At 31.5% G+C, this 20,166-nt stretch overlaps 1 protein-coding gene across 9 annotated transcripts in view; it reads right to left on the reverse strand.

Annotated features, from left to right (window-relative positions):
• LOC139517728 (protocadherin alpha-10-like) overlaps positions 1–20,166 on the reverse strand; it is a 78,037-nt gene extending 57,871 nt beyond the window's left edge. For 2 of the 9 annotated variants that reach the window (XM_071309101.1, XM_071309095.1), the window contains exon 1: positions 2,990–3,130. The gene's annotated coding sequence lies outside the window, so the exon portion shown is untranslated. Of the gene's footprint in view, positions 1–2,989; positions 3,131–14,540; positions 15,086–19,650 lie in introns of those variants that run through there. The other 7 variants (XR_011663194.1, XR_011663193.1, XR_011663192.1 and 4 more) reach the window with 7 other exon arrangements.

Consider the following 20,166-nt stretch of genomic DNA (forward strand, 5'->3'; position numbering starts at 1 on the left):
ACTGATGGAAACAAGCTTTAGTAGTTTCTTCTAAACGACATGTGACTGCATTTATTCAGTATTTAGTTCCATTTTATCTTTCTAATATTTCTTTGCCAATCAGGGTAAATTATAAGTTATTTTCATGCCGATTATTTGACACCATTATTTGCCACGCAAATTTCTTTAAGTGGACATAGCGATATAAACTATTTAACCTGAATCTGAATCTATGTAGTTTCATATGACGTGTGTTCACAACACCGAACACTCTTTAGCTCACCTGACCCAAAGGGCCAAGTGAGCTTTTCTCATCACTTGGCGTCCGTCGTCCGTCGTCGTCCGGCGTCGTCTGTTAACTTTTACAAAAATCTTCTCCTCTGAAACTACTGAGCCAAATTAAACCAAACTTGGCCATAATCATTATTAGGGTATCAAGTTTAAAAAATGTGTGGCGTGACCCGGCCAACCAACCAAGATGGCCGCCATGGCTAAAAATAGAACATAGGGGTAAAATGCAGTTTTTGGCTTATAACTCAAAAACCAAAGCATTTAGAGCAAATCTGACGGGAGTAAAATTGTATATCAGGTCAAGATCTATCTGCCCTGAAATTTTCAGTTGAAGCGGCCAACCCGTTGTTGGGTTGCTGCCCCTGAATTGATAATTTTAAGGAAACTGCTGTTTTTGGTTATTATCTTGAATATTATTATAGATAGAGATAAACTGTAAACTGCAATAATGTTCAGCAAAGTAAGATTTACAAATAAGTCAACATGACCGAAATGGTCAGTTGACCCCTTTAGGAGTTATTGCCCTTTATATTCCATTTTTAACAATTTTTCGTAAATCTTAGTTATCTTTTACAAAACTCTTCTCCTCTGAAACCACTGGGCCAAATTAAACCATACTTATCCACAATCATCTTTGGGGTAGCTAGTTTAAAAAATGTGTCCGATGACCCGGCCAACCAACCAAGATGGCCGCCATGGCTAAAAATAGAACATAGGGGTAAAATGCAGTTTTTGGCTTATAACTCAAAAACCAAAGCGTTTAGAGCAAATCTGACATGGGGTTAAATTGTTTATCATGTCAAGATCTATCTGCCCTGAAATTTTCAGATAAATCGGACAACCCGTTGTTGGGTTCCTGCCCCTGAATTGGTAATTTTAAGGAAATTTTACTATTTTTGGTTATTATCTTGACAATTATTATAGATAGAAATAAACTGTAAACAGCAATAATGTTCAGCAAAGTAAGATTTACAAATAAGTCAACATGACCGAAATGGAAGGAGTTATTGTCCTTTATAGTCAATTTTCAACAATTTTTATAAAATTTGTAAATTTTTACTAACATTTTCCACTGAAACTACTGGGCCAAGTTCATTATAGATAGAGATAATTGTAAGCAGCAAGGATGTTCAGTAAAGTAAGATGTACAAACACATCACCATCACCAAAATACAATTTTGTCATGAATCCATCTGCTTCCTTTGTTTAATAGTCACATAGACCAAGGTGAGCGACACAGGCTCTTTAGAGCCTCTAGTTTCAGTTTGCATTTACAAATTCTTATAATTATTTCATGTCAACTTAAAATAATTTGTCCGTCATAGATGACAATGCTAGAAATAGACCAGGTAGTACAAATGGAACCAGGACCAATAATAAAATCATTGTTTAAATACACAATGTAGATCTGCTAACTCACAAAACATTAAAGCGAGGCGCAACTAATCATAACTGAAAGTTGCGTAATTATAGACCAATCAATCGATTCAAATAACCCTTTCTTCTCTTTAGTGTTAATTTCAATTTCTGCTGCTTTATGTAATCAATTATATAATCCTTCTCTATGAAAAAGAATAAATTGGAAAAGGTTGTACGCCACCCACTTGGTTCCCAATAGTATTTATGACATTTGGTAGAACGACTTTGAGCTTTACTATCGCAATTTCATCATTTGCAAACGGATTTTTCTGTCTTTTGATCGTAATGAAATTTTAACCAATCGAATACGTATCAATATTAATGCAAACGTATAAGAGATTTTTCACATATAAAACCAAACATTTAGATAAGCGAAAAGAGATCCTGTTGCTTTATCGCTCGTAAGCGATTATCACATGCAGTTTTTCCAGTCAGTGACACTCTGTATTTTCCAATATTAGGATTAGCTATTTGATCTCCTATATTCCCACTATTAATAAAATAATTAATTACTTTTGTTGATAGGAAGTATGGTTTGGAATCATAGGATCGAAAGATTGAAAGCAATGTAACCATATATCCGATTACAAAAAATCAAAGTTCGTATTACAGCATCGTGCTGTTATATTAAAGTGTTCTATTTAAATATCAGCTTCCAGAAAAATTGGTACCGATAATGTTATTCCATTATGAAGCTTATATAAGGATAAAAGTCAAATCACAGGTAGAATGTGTAATTGGAGTTACTTTCTAAATAGAACAGTTAGTCGTAACACATTTGAATACACAAATGAAATTAAATATATTGTGAAAATAAGAAGATGTGTATGGTTGCCAATGAAACAGCAATTCTCAAACGTTAAAAAAGTCTACCAAATCCTAAGATTTAATTTTTGAGATCTTAGTTGCGACCTCTTTAGTGTTCTTGTTTCAATCATTCTGACACTTAACAGCAAACTAACTTTAAACACGTCATTGACATCTCTATATTATATTGACAGTAAAATGATATCTAGAACATTCACAAGTCAATAAAAAAATATTCCGTTTATAGGATTTTTTTCTCACACTTGAAATGTTTTACAAAAAGGGAAAATGTTTTTGGGTGTAAAAAGACCTTTACAAGTTATAATTAAATTCTTTGAAGTTCTCGATATCGTATGGTTTATGTTCCATTTTTTAAAGATAAAATAACGTAACATGTCAAACAAAGAAACAAAATCATTGCAATTCTCGTAAAACCGTAACGTTTTATCGCAAGAGAATAGTTACAGTCTCGTAGGAAAAGAAAACGACTTACATAACTCGATGGAGATGTCCAATTTCATAATCCACAGTTTGATGTCCGAAACAAAAATGCGTAAAACTGTAACATTGATCAAAATTAGTTATCAGCTGTCAAAAGTGATTTTGAGTTGATCCATAATATGGTAGAATGATATAGTTGAGGTTTGCGTGTACCAATTATCTTCACTAAGGTATTGATATTTTCGATAATGCTGGTTAGTTTTGCAGCAAGACTGAGTCTAGTCCAGATATTGTTTCTCGCAGGTCCAATTTGAGTACTAAACTTAACCCTCCTTCTTGAATTAATTGTGAAATCTCCACGTTTTTTTTTGTCAAAAGATTGACAGATCAATATAACTGATAATGAATAAGTCGTATATATAGGAATACCTGTTTATCCTAACGAAATATTGATATATAAAGTTATTTAATGGAATATGTGGTTAAATAGATACTTAAATATATCATACAGGTTCAACTTATTCGATTTCTATTGATCTCAAATTTCATTAAGAGAAAATTAACATCTCAGCTGGGATAATAAGCCCAGTAAATATTGAATGGTTTATTGACAGTTTTTATATATCCTTGTGTTGAGAACTAGAGCGTTTTAAGTGATATTAATTGTTGCATTTCTGTCTATTTTCAGCATTGGAGAAGACGGGGTCATTGTCTAAGATCTTCCGGTTTACAGAGAAATAAACTTCTATCTCAGGAAAATTAAGGAAGTAAATCTTCATTGTGTTCCTGTTGTTTTATTTGATTACAGTTCGAACTGCCTTCACAATAAAAAAAACATGTTGGAAAAATCTTTGCACTTTAAGCTTGAATTAATATGGCGATATGATAATCTGTTAAGTAGTTTTGCAGTAATAGGTTCATGCTAATTTATTTTTCTTTATTTTTTCTGATAGTGCAAAGATACGGATCAAACTAACAACAACAAATAATCATGCATTGTGAAACCAAAACATAAACTGAGATTACTCTAACTCAATTTAAAGAAAATGTAATGACATTGCTTAAAAAATGTAGTTGACTGTTTTTTTTAAATTGCAGGAAATTTGGTTTAACATTTTTTACTTTTACTTTTACTTTTAACCTTGATCTTATTGTTGCAATTTTACTGTCAGAAAATTCATGATTTGTTTGCCTTGCTTCTTTCAGACATATCTCCATTAACCTCATTTAATCAGCAACGATGAAAATGGAAAATTTACATATACCTGATATACCATATCGAAGCACAAAAAACACCAAATTGAATATGGTATGTAATAAAATGAACGTTTCGGAAATAGATGAACCTTATTTTCTTGTCAAGAACGGGAAGACCTTGGACAAAATCCAGCAGTAAACATCATTGTAATATGAATGAAAAGGTGTCGTTACTGCTTTTATAAATTCTAGTCAATCGTACCATGAAAGTATTATCATACTTCCATAATTGTACTAAAAGGATGAAGCTCTTTTTAATAAGTATATAAACATCAACAATAGTTAATTGCTAAGAAATAGTTAAAAATTTTTATGCCCCACCTACGATAGTAGAGGGGCATTATGTTTTCTGGTCTGTGCGTCCGTTCGTCCGTCCGTTCGTCCGTTCGTTCGTCCGTCTGTCCCGCTTCAGGTTAAAGTTTTTGGTCAAGATAGTTTTTGATGAAGCTGAAGTCCAATCAACTTGAAACTTAGTACATATGTTCCTTATGATATGATCTTTCTAATTTTAAAGACAAATTAAACTTTTGACCCCTATTTCACGGTCCACTGAACATAGAAAATGAAAGTGCGAGTTTCAGGTTAAAGTTTTTGGTCAAGGTAGTTTTTGATGAAGTTGAAGTCCAATCAACTTGAAACTTAGTACAAATGTTTCCTATGATATGATCTTTTTAATTTTAATGCCTAATTATATTTTTTACCCATTTTCACGGTCCATTGAACATGGAAAATGATAGTGCGAGTGGGGCATCCGTGAACTTAGGACACATTCTTGTTTGTCTAACTTTTTCAACAGAAAAGATTTTATTTTCATGTGCCTGTCAATAGTCAGAATTTTCGCTAGTGGTTGTCTGTAGTTACATCTTAAATGTTTTGGCACTTAAAAGGATTTGTTACTGGTTGCATATTGTTGATAAATCTCGGTTTAATCTAATCACAAAAGTTAACATTTTGTTGACTTATCTACTAGTATGTATTTTCCAGTTATATGGTTGCCTTTAATATCCCATCTTACTTATTTCCGGTGGTCTTTAACAACGGTTATTTGAAGGAAATCAAATTCAATTTAAAATACAGTGATATACATATTTTGTTCTTATTCAAAATACATCAATTTCTCGTTTTCAAAATCTATCACAACTAAATCACGTTTCAAATCTGTGGAATGAATGCATCGGGGAATAATATATCACTGTATATTATAGATTAGTCTTTCATTTTTTGTAAATATCGATAAGATTATGAACTTAGCTAGTTCAAGTCAACTTCTAATTTTTTTCTTTACACAAAAATTATGAAATTTCAAATGAAATTTCAAATATTTCATTTTAATGTAATTTGAAAAGAAGTCGTTTAATGGGGAAGTTCAAAGTAGAAAATTTTATTAACGATTACAATGAGACATCTTTACCATTTAACTAAACTAATACACATCCTATATCATAACGATCCTATCACATTAGCGTTCAATACAGAGGATGTCATTAGGAGGTCATCATGGACCGATCATAACCAACAGTGACTAGAGGGTAAACTTCTAACACCTGCTTTGGTGTAAAGTGACGAATAATTGATCAGATATAAATAATATGTACTCCGGAGAGATGAAATGATACTGGTATATTACCACAAGTCACATTATGACGACAGCATGTTCGAACAAAATATTTCAAACAGTTTGGTGTTGGAGATAAGCGTTTCAAACGAACTTTTCAAAGACTTTACCATATAAGAAAATATGCCTAACTACTTGTTTTGTTTTTGTCATCATATTTCTGATTAATTTATAATCAGGCAAAAAACGCGAACGTTGAGAGAGGTATCATAAACATTTGAAATTCGTTTTGAAAGATACGTAGAAAGGCTTTTAATGTATCTTAGTTTTAAAGTACATTCAGAAAATTAAAACAAATAAATACGATGTGGTATGATTGCAAATGAGACAACTATCCAACAGAGTTCAAATGATGCGGATTTAAGCTACTAGGTGTCATCATACGGCCTTCAACGACGAAAAAAACCACACATAGACAAAGGCCTGTTTTATGACAAAACAATTAACGAGAAACAAATATGACAGTCAGCATTAAACAAGCAATGACAGCCACTGAAATTCAGGTTCCAGGCATGTGTATGAGGAGGAATTTGGAAAGAACGGTACGTTGTTCTTGGCTTTTTTTGTGTGAAAGAATGATGACGCTGGAGTTTCTGTATTGTTGACCTATTAGAAACTTCTGCTAAATAACGCTTCTTTTCTGAACTTTTTTTAATTATTCTTTCAAATTTTCCAGAGTTGTTTATTTTTACAGGAAAATATTCGAAACCTTAAAGTTATGTCACGGAGAGAACACAAAATTAGTTTTCATCTGGTTTATCAATAAAACCTTACGAGAAGTTATGAGATGTCATGAATCCAATTTAAACGTAATGTAATAATGACCGGACTGGCGTTTTCATCTCAAGAAAACTACTGAAACTGCTAATTGTCTGGTGTAATGAGGTGTAAAATAGCAAGAACAAATGTTAGAGCATGCAAAGTGATTAATTGTTGATAAGCATGTCAATCATACCATGCAAAAAATAAGATTCAAAATTTATAACGTGACCGTACTACTTGCTGTGAGAAATATTTGTACGTTTCTACAACAACGGCGCCACATGCTAGAAGTTTTTGGTTGGTAATGAGGGTTTACAGATAAAACATTAAGGATAATGTAGTTCCTTTCTTCACGCCAAATACATTAAGTACTGTAAAGAAGTATTTTGTACGACTAGAAGAAAATGAAAATACAAAAAGTATAGAATGAACAAACTGTTGTCATACCTTTCAGATTCCTTTCTGTAAGCTACTACTGCTTTAAAATTCTGCCTGTTTTTATAACTGTATCTCAATCTAATCAATTTTAATATAAAAATATAATTCAATATATTCCATCTAATATATCTATATTTAAAGAAAGCTTATTTTCCAATACTGCAGTAGAATGAGGAAGGATATTTTATAGGCTCGGGAACCTCAACAATAGCACAATTTTATTGTCAGCCAAACTACTTTCCGTAATCGTTCATGGATATATAGAATGGAAGGCATTTTAATTGAATCTCAATTACATAGTTAAGAAATTATCAAGTTAGTTCGCAACGGAACGTAATTTGAGGTTCGTTATTACAGCAAAACCATTGAGTTTGGTAGTCCTTAGAAAAAATGTTTTGTGATTTATTGGTGAGGGTTAATGGTGTGTGAATCTCTAATTGATGAAGTGGTCATATCCATAATGGTCGCATGTCTGCTGGCTTTTCATTTCGTTTTCTTCACCAGCCCATGATTGTTTCCTATTTATCTTTGAGAAATCTTGCTTGGGTCATTTGAATAACAAAATCCATATAGTTGATCAATACTTTGTTATTAGAGTCGGTAACTTTAAACATTGGGGCTGTTTTCTTTTTAATTTGAATTGATAATATGCCTTGGGAAAGTCCGAGTAGTTCGGTGTGGTGGTTTTCTATTAACATTATCAACAGTATGTCAACAGAAATAGGTTGAAGGTACTGGTCATCTCATTCAAGGAACTTGGTATATTTGTATATTTAAAAGTTACCAGACAGTAGGTGAAACATGCAAAACACTTATTTTAATTTAGTGACCTAAATGGATACGAAGAATAAATATTAGGCATACTAATTTAATCAAATTAAGTTCTTGGACATGCAATATTTTTCGTTCTGGTATATGCAACTTAATTTAAATAGAAACTTTGACAATTATCTGAACTTTATACTAATTCATTTATTCCTTTCTTAGAAAAGCAACAGCTAAAATAAAGTTGATAAGACAATATGAAAAAATGATCTAAAATTTAATTCAACATCGTGCATATCAAATTTCTAGTTCCAGACGAATTTGGCAAGAAACATATTTCTTTTTCATGACAAAGTGATTTTTGTAAACTAATACTTCCCCCTTTAACTAGTGGAGCGATTTTCATATTTTATTTTTGTCACATTAAATAGGTAGCCAGGTACAATATTAACTGACGAACACACATGTTCATTAAATCTAAAATTGAAAATGGAAATGGGGAATGTGCCAAAGAGACAACAACCCGACCATAGAAAAAACAACAGCAGAAGGTCACCAACAGGTCTTCAATGTAGCGAGAAATACCCGCACCCGGAGGCGTCCTTCAACTGGCCCCTAAACAAATATATACTAGTTCAGTGATAATGAACGCCATACTAATTTCCAAATTGTACACAAGAAACTAAAATTAAAACAATACAAGACTACATTTTATCTTTGGTTAATATTTGTCTAATTGGAAATTATACTGAATTTATGTATATATAAGACAGGGAATTCCACTACTACATCAGTTTGATGTCCAGAAAAGAGGAACAAGAGAAGACAGGGCATTGTGTTATCTCATCAGAAGAAAACAGGAATTTTACGATCACCTCACGAAAGATGTCCTTCAGAAGACTGGGAATTCCCACATTAGAAGAAACAAAGAATAAGCAAGGAATTTCGCTAGCAGCTCAGAGAAGATGTCTTTAAGAATTAGCAAATTCTGCTATCTGGAAGAAAATGTCTTTCAAAAACAGTGAATTTCGATATAACCTCATGGTGTGTCTTATAGAAAACAGGGAATTCCACTTTCACGACACGACAAAAAACGTGAAACAATTCAAAAGAGAAAAACTAAAATTTAATGTGTTTTTATGTTTGGACATTCGGTTTTCTATATTTACAAGATTTGAACAAAGATGCCGAGTAACAACTTTTCAACAAGTGCAAGTAGAGATATTAATTGATTCCTGTTCCAAGTCATATCTTTATTGCAACAGGAATCAATAATTCAATTCTCGGCTCACACTTAAAGTTCGTAGTAGGCAGCAATCGACAGTATATCACCTAATTCATGTATATTGTTATTTATTTTCATTTGTGTTGTTCAAGGTTTCACTTATTCTTTCATAATCTGAGATGTTCGTTTACTCTGCTTACATTTTGTACATTTGATTTAATCTAAACAGTGGAATATATGCAGATTTCAATGGATAAGACAACCTTAAATAGTTACCGAAATATAAATATAAGGAGTTGTAGTATTGTTACCATGAGACAACTATCCACAAAGTTCAAATTAAGTGGATGTAAGCAAGTTTTTAGGAAATTGTACGGCCTTCAACCAGGAGGGGCAATTAAAGGCCACGATATGCAATATATGAAACAATTCATTAAGAAAACTAATAACCTAATTTTATATCTAATTTAGAACAAAACAATTTACAAACACAAATATGAAAGACTTGAACCAACGACAACCACTGAACTATAGTATCCTGACTTTGGAGGACTTTGGACAGGCACATATATAATATGACAGGGTTAAACATGCACTCTGTAAGAGTACCAACACAATAAAATACCATAAAAGTCAATGGAAAAGGCCCTAAAATCCGTCCAATACAAAACAGAAAAATACATCTAACAAAAAACACAGACCGGAAGTGGCAGGGTATTGATACATCCCTAATAACAAAGAAAGACACAAAAGTGCAGATCAGATCTGCGAGCACTTTCAGTTACAGGCAGCTAGGTCCAGGCCAATAATAACTAATAATGTTCATGTATCTAAGACTAAACCGTTTCTTTTTAAAGACTAAAGACTGTTTTCTGGGTGCTAAAAGGAATTGCAATGGTGTAAAAAAAAGATGTTCCTTGTCTGAGAAACATAACGACCTGGTATTTCTATCAATATAACTTGTCTCTTGAAACAAGTACTGAGAACCCCTTAACAGTGTTTCACGGTTGTATAGTATTGTCATCGTATTTCATTAGTACGTTCGATTAGAATCTCAGAGATAGTTTTCATATAATGTCATTCAATAATAATTTGTATCCCCTGATTAAACCACAGACAAAATATCCCACTCGTAAATACTCGATGAAGAGATATATGGCTATTAAACGGACGTAATCGAGTTTCCTATTTGGTTATACCTTATAGAATTAGATGTAAATTTCCATATAAAATAAAAGGGTGTAAAAAAAGATATTGCTCATAAAAGCGAGTATAATTTCATTGCTTATGAAGAAGATTGCAATGATTGCATTTTCATATTTTATGTCTAGTAACTATTATGCGGTCTGATAATGAGATACATAAGTTCTGAAAGTATCAGGTTTACCGTGTTTGCATGTCATCCCAATGAGGACCCCTTCTTAATCGTTGGTACCTGTTTTTTTGGTGTATTTGTTTTGTATTGATTACAGATTGTTGAATCCATTGACCTTTTAAGCCTTGTTGTTTGTTGTAACGATCCTGGTAAGCATTGTAATCTATACAAGTTCATGCTGGTTGTCAAATTTTGTTTCACTTGCATATATTGATTCACTAGTCATAATTTCTAGTATTAAGTAATAGACAAAAATTACATAAAGCAAATATGTTGGCAACAAACGACAACCAATGAATTACAGGCTCCTGACTTAATTTATTATGATGCTTGCACATTTTTTTATATTGAAAAAAAAATGTGCAAACGATTTCATTGAAAGTATTATTATATTTCCCCTTGTTTTTACCATTTTGCATGATATTTATCCTGAATCAAGGATGTTTATTATCAATAATTTAATAACGAAAAGCATATTTAAACATGATTAGTAATTATTCCTAATTATATGTTATTATACGACGTCTTATGACTTCATTATCGTTGCGAGTTTTGTTATTTAACAAGGTGAGTAACAACTTTCTACAGAAATGGTCAATGCATTCTCTAATTCGAATCGTCTTGGGGACATTTTCCACAAAATTAGCTAAAATACCATCCGTTCTTGCAGAAAAAACCCATAAGCGGTATCTGTTTAAACCTCATAGAATGTACTTTGATACCTGAAGCGGATCCTTCCTTAATTGGGTTGGCAGGAGATGTAACTTGAAGCATTTTGTTTTGAAATAGAAAAAAATCACGTCACACTATGTTTCATTTTATTTTTACTTTGTTAGCTTTGCACTAAAAAGGTTAAAAAGTAAATAAAAAACAACAACAACAACAACAAAAAAACAACAATAAAACACTTTACATGTTCTTACATTTCTTACAGATTAGGTCCTATAGATTAATAAGTGTAAAGGCTGCCTTCAATGAGTGAGTGACAAGTTTCGTCAAATAAAGGTAGATGACCACAGCAATACTTAAACCATCATATGGATTAAACTGTATACAATGGGGAAAGCTATACAATCTAACCTGAAACACACTGTTGCATTGTCGATTGCATTTTAGCATCATCAGCATTGGACAATATTACAAATAACCTACATATTTAGGCCTAGTATGTGTTAATGTACATCAATTGGCAGGGTAGGATATGCGGATGAACCGTGAGAAAAACAAGATGCCGAATGATTTCCGGTGAGACAACTCTTCACAAGAGACTATAAATGACACAGGAATTAACAACTATAGGTCACCGTACCTGGGACAGTAATGATACAGTACATCATAAGAACAAGCTAGAAAAATAAGTGGAAAAATGCTGAACTCATCAGATGGAAACAAAAAGAAGTTCATCTAACAAAAACACAGAGTGGACGTGGCCGGGTACTTGTACATCTCAACAACAAAAAGACACGAAATACAGATCTGAAAATACTACATTAGTTCAAAGCCGAAAAAAAATCATGAATCTAAGACCAAATTATCAACAGTACACATCCAACATCCTATGGATTTAGTGTAAAGACGTCATTAACAGTCGAACATTATTTACTGCTATATTTGCTAAAAACTAAAACCAGAATTGGCTGATCAACACAGCACCTAGCTACAAACCCTATCGATGATATTCTGATGTTATAACTGTTAGAAACATTGGACAATCAGACTAGATGAGATTCACATATTTTCGTCACGTTTCAATAAATCTCTTGTATTGCAGAAATACCTCTGAAACGATTTCATCAAATATATAGTGTCGTTACCACACACAAACAAATACTATTCGGTTGTTTTACGCAATATGATATGTTGAAATACGTGATCCGTGAATGTAACAAATTTAATATAAAATCCTGTTTCACGCAAAAATGAACATTCTGAGTATGTTCGAGTGAATGAATATGTATCAGAATTTAGGTAAACCAAGTACACTTCATTTGATTAACGTAATGAAAAACTGTGTAATACTGTACACGAAATTGACAGCTAATCTCCATTTTGTAAAACACGTAAAATTACGGTATGTGAAATACTTTTTTTCCAGACCACTTTTATGTCATTAAAATAATTTTTTAAAAAACCTTTTCAAAAACATGTCTAATAGAACCAAATTTCAAAGTCGACTATAAAAAAGAAGAGTACAAAAAACCGAGGATTATGAAGGTATAAAAATCGTGAATATGTAATATAAAAAAGGCAAATTAATACAGTATCACATAAGCGCAAATCATATATGACAATGAAAAAGAAAGTGTCACCAGTAATGACGAATTCTGCATTTTCAAATTTTACTTTTATTTTTTATATTGATATTTTGTTTTATGTAAATTTAAGTCTACAAACAGACAAACCAGATGATTTACAATAAAGCTGGAAGCTTAGGTTGCCGTCTACAAACAGACAAACCAGATGGTTCACAATAAAGCTGGAAGCTTAGGTTGCCTTTTTGTCGTCATCTTATCCCCATTGTTTCTCAGCCAGCCACCATTTTTTAAAGCAATTGCAATGTACTGGTTTGTGAGTTTTCGAGCATTGGTTGAAGTTTGTTTCAATGGCAGATCTTTGATATACTCTGATAAATTTATTTATTCATGACTCTAGTGAAGTAAGATATCTGTCTATTGTTAAAGACCGTATGCTGTTTCCATTGTGTATTTTATGGGGTGCTGTCTCATTGACGTTCACCCAACAACTGTTTTATTCATATTGTTGCTTAAAGATTCTGTATTTCCTTTTCATTGAAATTCTGTACTGAATGGAACAATTCCGACTTAAATACCCTACACAATAAAAAAAGGTTACACAATACACAAATCTTAGTTTGCTCTGGCTTTAGCTTAGCATCAATACTTTATCCAGTTTTTGTCTAGAAATTTGGAATTGTTCAGATGCCTATTAAATCGATATCGTTTAAAACGAAGGTGTTATTATTATCCAACGTTTTTTACCATTATATCTGTAAATAGATTTACATTCATTTACACGACCCGAGTTGTATAACTAACAGTTGATATATATTTTTAAAAAAAATGTTTTACAAACACATATTTACAGATGCAAGTATTTGACATTGTAGCTTACTGAACCAATGGTTCGAGTTTCGAAATATTTTCGAGATTTTTGACGTAAAACATACGACAGCATCTAAATCACTGTTACTCGGGGAACGGACGACAGCAGAGTTAATGAGCAATTATATTTAGCTAGCTATTATCTTAGAGCAAGATGAATCATATCCTGAGTTGGTAACATATTGTTAGATCACTAACTACTATTAATTGTTGGGGAGGTTGTCATCAAAGACTAGTCTTCAACACATAAATGCTTGTGATAATTGGGTTAATTTCGTTGCGTTGCTGTCCGACACTAGCTATTATTATGCAAATTGCAGTAAAAAACAGATAATCAAAATCTCGTCAATTCATTATTTTAACGTATCTTTCATTTGACTGAGTGACAATTCCCATGCTTGTTTGACAGGTCGAAGCTCAGCAGACGACAAATACCAGTGGCTTCAGTATGATTTAAGATGTTAATCCAATAAGGAATTTCAAATCAATTATATAAGCATATGAAACTATAAATAATATAAATATATCCTTTTTATTTCTCCCTCTTTACCAATTTTGACTTGTATTACTGACAACCTTTGCATTCGCTATGGATACTATATCATAAAAAAGATATATAAGAAATTAAGCATAGTTACGATTGTGCTAAAAAAATAGATTTTAGATGACAGTGCTAAGTATTAAGGAAAAAAACAACTCGACAAATAGGTCTGATTTCATGAGTTACATGTATGTAATAAAATTTTACGCGTTTCTTTAACACAAATGAAATATTCTGATACAATGCTATAAAAAATGTTTCTTAACTATTAATCCTCAGTGATTTTCGTGACATTTGGTAGATTAAATGTTTTAATTCTTTAACTTCATGTTGGTATTTTACTGTCTTACTGCCTCAAGGAATTTTAATACAAATGAATTTTTAATAGCAGCAATCAGCCTGTCTAAAGCAAAGTTTTTATGAAATTAAACTACATACACTTTTGTCACAAGATACAAGGTATTACCTGGCAAAAATAAAACCACCGTGGGAAATTGTCTTACCTGTAAAACGTAGGTTAATTTCAACTTCAGTGATGACACGCTAATTCCACCTTTCCTCTGTTAATATGTGATATAGATATCTCGTACTGCAATTAGTCTCTTTTTAATATTTTGGTCAAGTCAACTGGCTGTTAAATTTGCATAATTAGTAAATAACCGATTTTTCTTTTTCTCAGTCATATGTAAATTAATTCCACATAAAGTTCACAAAAGTGAAGTAGACCTAGTAAAGGTCGCTCGGCCAACACTGAACACGATTTCTTATTACAACGTTTTCTACTCGGCGCTTTTGTTGTTTAGTGAAAAAGAAAAATAGTATAACTCCAGCAGAGAATAAAAAACTACGTATGAAATTAATTACCTCTGACTTTGATAAATAAACGGTTTTCCAGAGTTCCTCTCAGTGAATTGGTTCCTAAATAATTAACAGGTTTACACTTCGAGCTTAGGTTTTATATATATCACAAAAGAAAACTGTAACGTACTCAGTTTGTGTCCACAATAAGTCAGTCCAGAAGTTAAGAAAGTACTCTGTGTCAGGCAATCTGAAAAGAATACAACTATATACTATTGATTTGTAATAAACATCCAACACTATGCCGTCTTAATTATACAAAATTGACAAAAAATAATTAAAAGTTTCATTGTTTGAAGTCAATAATGTTCTCTTTTTGCAGTAAATCTAGACATAAAACACAATCTATTAACACAAAGTAAACATCATTACAGTTTTATCTAAACGGAATTAAAACTTGTTATTATGTTCACTAGCGGCACATTTTGTACATTTCATTTGAATTTTATCGAATTTGTATCTAAACCTTTTGGTCAGGTGAGTCAGTTTGGTGTTACTAAAAGCTTTCCATAATTGCTGTGTCATTCATTTACTATCTATCAATCTACACCGAGGGCAAAATTGTCCGCAAAGTCAAGTTACACAATGTTTACGAAATAGTACAAATGTTTATAAACTAATTAAATTTCTACAATAGGTCATATCTATCAAACTATCCCAAGTGGACATCACGACAAGTTAATCGAAACATCATGAAATAACTTTAAATCGTAGGTGCCGAAACATTATGCAATACTTATGAAATCTAATTTTTGTAACTGTTACAGGCAGAAATTGATTGAAATAGACAAGATGAAGCGATATCTCATTTAAACCGGACAACAATGATTGAAATACAGATGTATGGATTTCAATTTTAAGATTATGTTCCCTTCAAGAAACATTCAATCAATCAAAATATTTCCCTAGTTAACTGTAAGACAGATTGCTGCAGACTCGTAGCATTTCACGCATTTGAATTGATCAAGAATTCCGTTTACGATAAAAGAAAAAAAGTTTAACTTTGTAATGGTTAAAATGGTTCAAATTCTTCAAATTTCGTTAAACTAACAACCTTTTATTTGAATTACCATAAATCCCACTGTATCGTATATAGGCGGTGATATAAGGGTTACTTAGAACAGATAAATGTACTAGTATTTACTATATGTATGATGATGCAACATTGAAGCTTAAACTTTCGGACTCATTGCAATCTCAGGGTAACACTGGCTATAAGGTGACAGGATTTTCTAGTAAACCAATTTGAACAGAAACAGGTATTTTGAATTGAAATGCTCATAAAAGACTGAACAATAAACTATAAAGTCCTGCTATTTTTCTGAATATAAGAAAAACGTATGAAAATTAAAAGAAAGTGCAAGGGAGAAAATCTCAGTTTTAGCTTATCAATCCATGTAATGAGTGACTGTATATCAAGCTTTTCGCTTTAACAAAAACAGGAAGAAAATTGTAGAAAATTCCGATATTTTTTTTTAGTCAAAAGGCAATTTTAAAAACGTGGACGAAATCGGTTCCTACTTTTTAACAACCACTTATATGGTACTGCTGATGTTGTACTGTAAGTCATGTGTATCAGGAGTCTGTTCTTTTGCTGTTGTGGTATGTAAAGAATGAACATGAAGCCGTATTTTTGCCATTGAATTCAAAAAATTAATTCATTACAGATAATTTATCTTCCTTACAATGATTAAAAGATAAAAATTTGTCAAAAGTTACTGTAAATAGCTATTTTTTGTTATTTTTCTTATGCATTTGCTTAACTCCGTCATACTTCTTGTAGTATTTAAGAAAGTGGCTTACATTTGTCAACTTTTAGATAACGTTGACATCACAAATGACAGTTTTCAACACAAAAATGACCCAACGAGGTGTTATTTTCACAAAGCATAACAATCAAATTTCTGAATTGACAAGATTCAAGATTCAAGATTCTTTATTTCTTAAACACCATAAAGATACAATGGTACAAAGAAGTTCATCAAAAGTCATATAACATAACACAAACACACATGACAAGATGAGATGAAAATATCAAATAATACATGATAAACAGTATAGTAAAGAAGAATGGTGATTAACCAGGAAGACTCACTTGAAAAGTTATAACCCTGATAAATTTGCACAGCTTTTTCAACTTATTTTTAATTTTTAACTGAAATAGTTTTTCAAATTTTAGTATGTTACATCTGTGCAAGAAAAAAGTATCCAAATATTGTGCTCGAAAATTTGCCAAAGAACTACACTGCAAAGTGTAATGAAATTCATCACCAATCTCGTTACAATGACATAAGTTACAATATCTAAGGTTTCGCTCAATTATTCCATCTACCAGTTTCGATGGGTAACTTATGGTTACCCGTACGAAATCTACAATATGTTATTCTATCTTTATCATTTAAAATATTCAGATATTCCTCAAATTCAAAATTTTGTTTATACAATTTGTAGGCCAAACCTTTTGGCGAACAGTCAATATCAGCTCTCCATTTCTGTTGAAACTGATCAAATAACTTTTGTTTTAAACTAATACCAAACCACTTAGAATTAAAATTTCCTTGTGACAACCATATATTGCTGTATCCACATTTATCTAATATATCTTTAATGCATTTCAACCAATCTGACCTAAATTGGTTGTCCGAATTTTTCAAGAACACGTATTTGTATAGTATTTTAGCAATCCTGTTATCATCCCCATTAACCATTTTTGACCAAAAATTAACCATACGCAGCTGTATATATAAAGACATGGGATAAATACCAAGTTCACCATAAATCATAAAGACAGAACATCGTCATATATCAATAAAACTTTGAAAGGATCGAACAATTGTGTAGGACCATGTACATGTAATTCTTATTATACTTCTGTTAGCCTTTTTTCATAACATACGTATATGCATCTGTCGTTTATACTTCTGTTAGCCTTTTTTCATAACATACGTATATGCATCTGTCGTGATGTTCATAAAAAGGGAACCTTCCATAAGTTGCATTCGATGAAGTCATCAGCATTGAAAGGTTGTCCGGGTTGCACTGATTTTATACGACCGTCTTTCAAGTAGTGTAAACTTTTAAAGTATTTGAAATAGCAATGTTATATACGTCTATAGATCACTTAATTGAAAATCAGATTAAAAATAAACTTTTAGGTAAAACAAAAAACAACAAAAATTATATATAATATATTTTATTAAAAATTTAATAAAATAGAAAAATTTAAGCATTTCCATTTTAAATTGATGGCGGACCATAAAACGTTTTTAGTTGTCCAGATTCTAATTTGATAGGAAAGCGCTAGCATTATCTTTTCCCCCTCAAACCAATATTGTTTTTTTTCCCATAGTAAGCATTGCAGTAAGTACAACAGTATCGATCAATCGATTAGTAAGTTCCTCATTACGATCTCCTTTTAAACACATTTTTCATAACTGTTTTAGCCACTTTGTTTACATTGCATCGTTGCAGATTGATTTGCTATCCTTGACTGATCTTTATGTATAACAATATTTCATCTTGACGTAATATTGAAATAAGCAAACAAGTGATCATTTGAAATTGAAATGTCTGAATGATAAGAACCACCATATTGAATACAAACATTTGTTTCATATAAATATCTATCTCTTTTATGACATTTAGATAATAATTTGTAATATATGACACATAGTGTCGGGATTGCAGTAAAATTATTTCTAAGTATGAAAATATAGATAAATATAAGCATGCACCTTTACAAAAAGAGTGTCAAATTACTGTTTTAGTTTAAGTGCGTTAAACATGAGTGGTGAATTCTCAATATGATGAAGTTTTACAGAAAAGGAAAATTTTCTCCTGAAGTTGTTTACTCTCATGTTCGAAATTAGAAAGTTGTTGAAAAATCTGTTGGAATTTTACTAATTTCCCCAATACTCATCTGCTTTGCAACTATTTCAATGGTTTTATTAATATTAAAGCATAATAATGAATTCAATGCTAACCATTGTTGTTGGAGACTTTTGATACAACATTGCAAGTGTGCAGGTTTTTTTTTAAAGAAAACATATTGCATTGAAGGACATCTTTAACCAAACGGAAACAATACATAGTTTTACTTCCGATATCATTTTAGTTTTGATTAAGAATGTCTTTCCTATTCATTTAAAAGAAAAATACAAGAACATTTTCCAAAAACCAATCAAAGTTGCAGTTTTGCGCCGTCTTCTGACAATGATTAGTTCGTCTTTAAGACATTGATAATTGCGTTCCATGTTTTGAAATACGCCAAGTAACGTTATAAAAAATAAACTCAAAATACACCAAGTAGATGTTAATTCTTTTATTGATTGAAATACATTTTAAAATAAAAATGGCCCCGATGTGAATTAAATCGAGGGGAAATCGGCCACACCAGATATCTCTTTAATTTTAAAGTCTTTATGTGATAACCATTTGAAGAATAGCATTTCACTAGTAATACATACATATAATGTACCTAAATCAATCGTGTTGGATATTTCTATAACAGTTGTATGCAAATGTATTCTCTCAACTTTTCAGACTCGGGAAGATTGAACATAAAAAGTTTGCGACAAACAGAATATGCAAAACGTCACAATATAACACAAAAGTGTAACTTGAAACAGTTAGTTGTACAAGTTCAGTCAAAACGTCATTGAATTTTTTTTTAAACCTGTCATACTACATGTATAAAATTAAAATGATGTTTAATGTACAAATGTTTTCACACATTATATGTTTAAATGTACTTACTTCATACCTGTATGTAGACATTATAAATTAGATGTCCAAACTTATATTTCATAACATATCTATGAACTTTGGTGTTCGTATTAAAATGTCCAAGAAAATCGACACCAGCGCAAATCAATAGTATAAAGTAGTGTGAAAGACACAACTTCGCGGACAATTGTCAAAATTTGATATTTTGTTTTCAGGTGAGAAAACAGGTAAAACGGGGTTATTTTATTATTTTGATTTATTTTATGAGACAGCAGACGATGAAATCCCATCCAATGAAATGACGCGTGAATTGTTAATAGTAGAGTATTCATGCGTGAACATAACTGTCCAAAAATACTTGTAAACATGATTTTAAAGTTTTATTTGAAAAGAAAGTAAATATGCTTATGCAAATCACTGGACTTGATCTCCTCCTTTAAACAGATCTAGGGTACAATTAAATGTTGATTAAAATCTCCATTACAGGATCTTACAGTCGATAGTGTTAAAATTTCATTTGAATGTTTTAGTGTTGCGTTCTAAACT

Source organism: Mytilus edulis, chromosome 3 (genome assembly GCF_963676685.1).
Source record: "Mytilus edulis chromosome 3, xbMytEdul2.2, whole genome shotgun sequence".
Classification (NCBI taxonomy): Eukaryota; Metazoa; Mollusca; class Bivalvia; order Mytilida; family Mytilidae; genus Mytilus; species Mytilus edulis.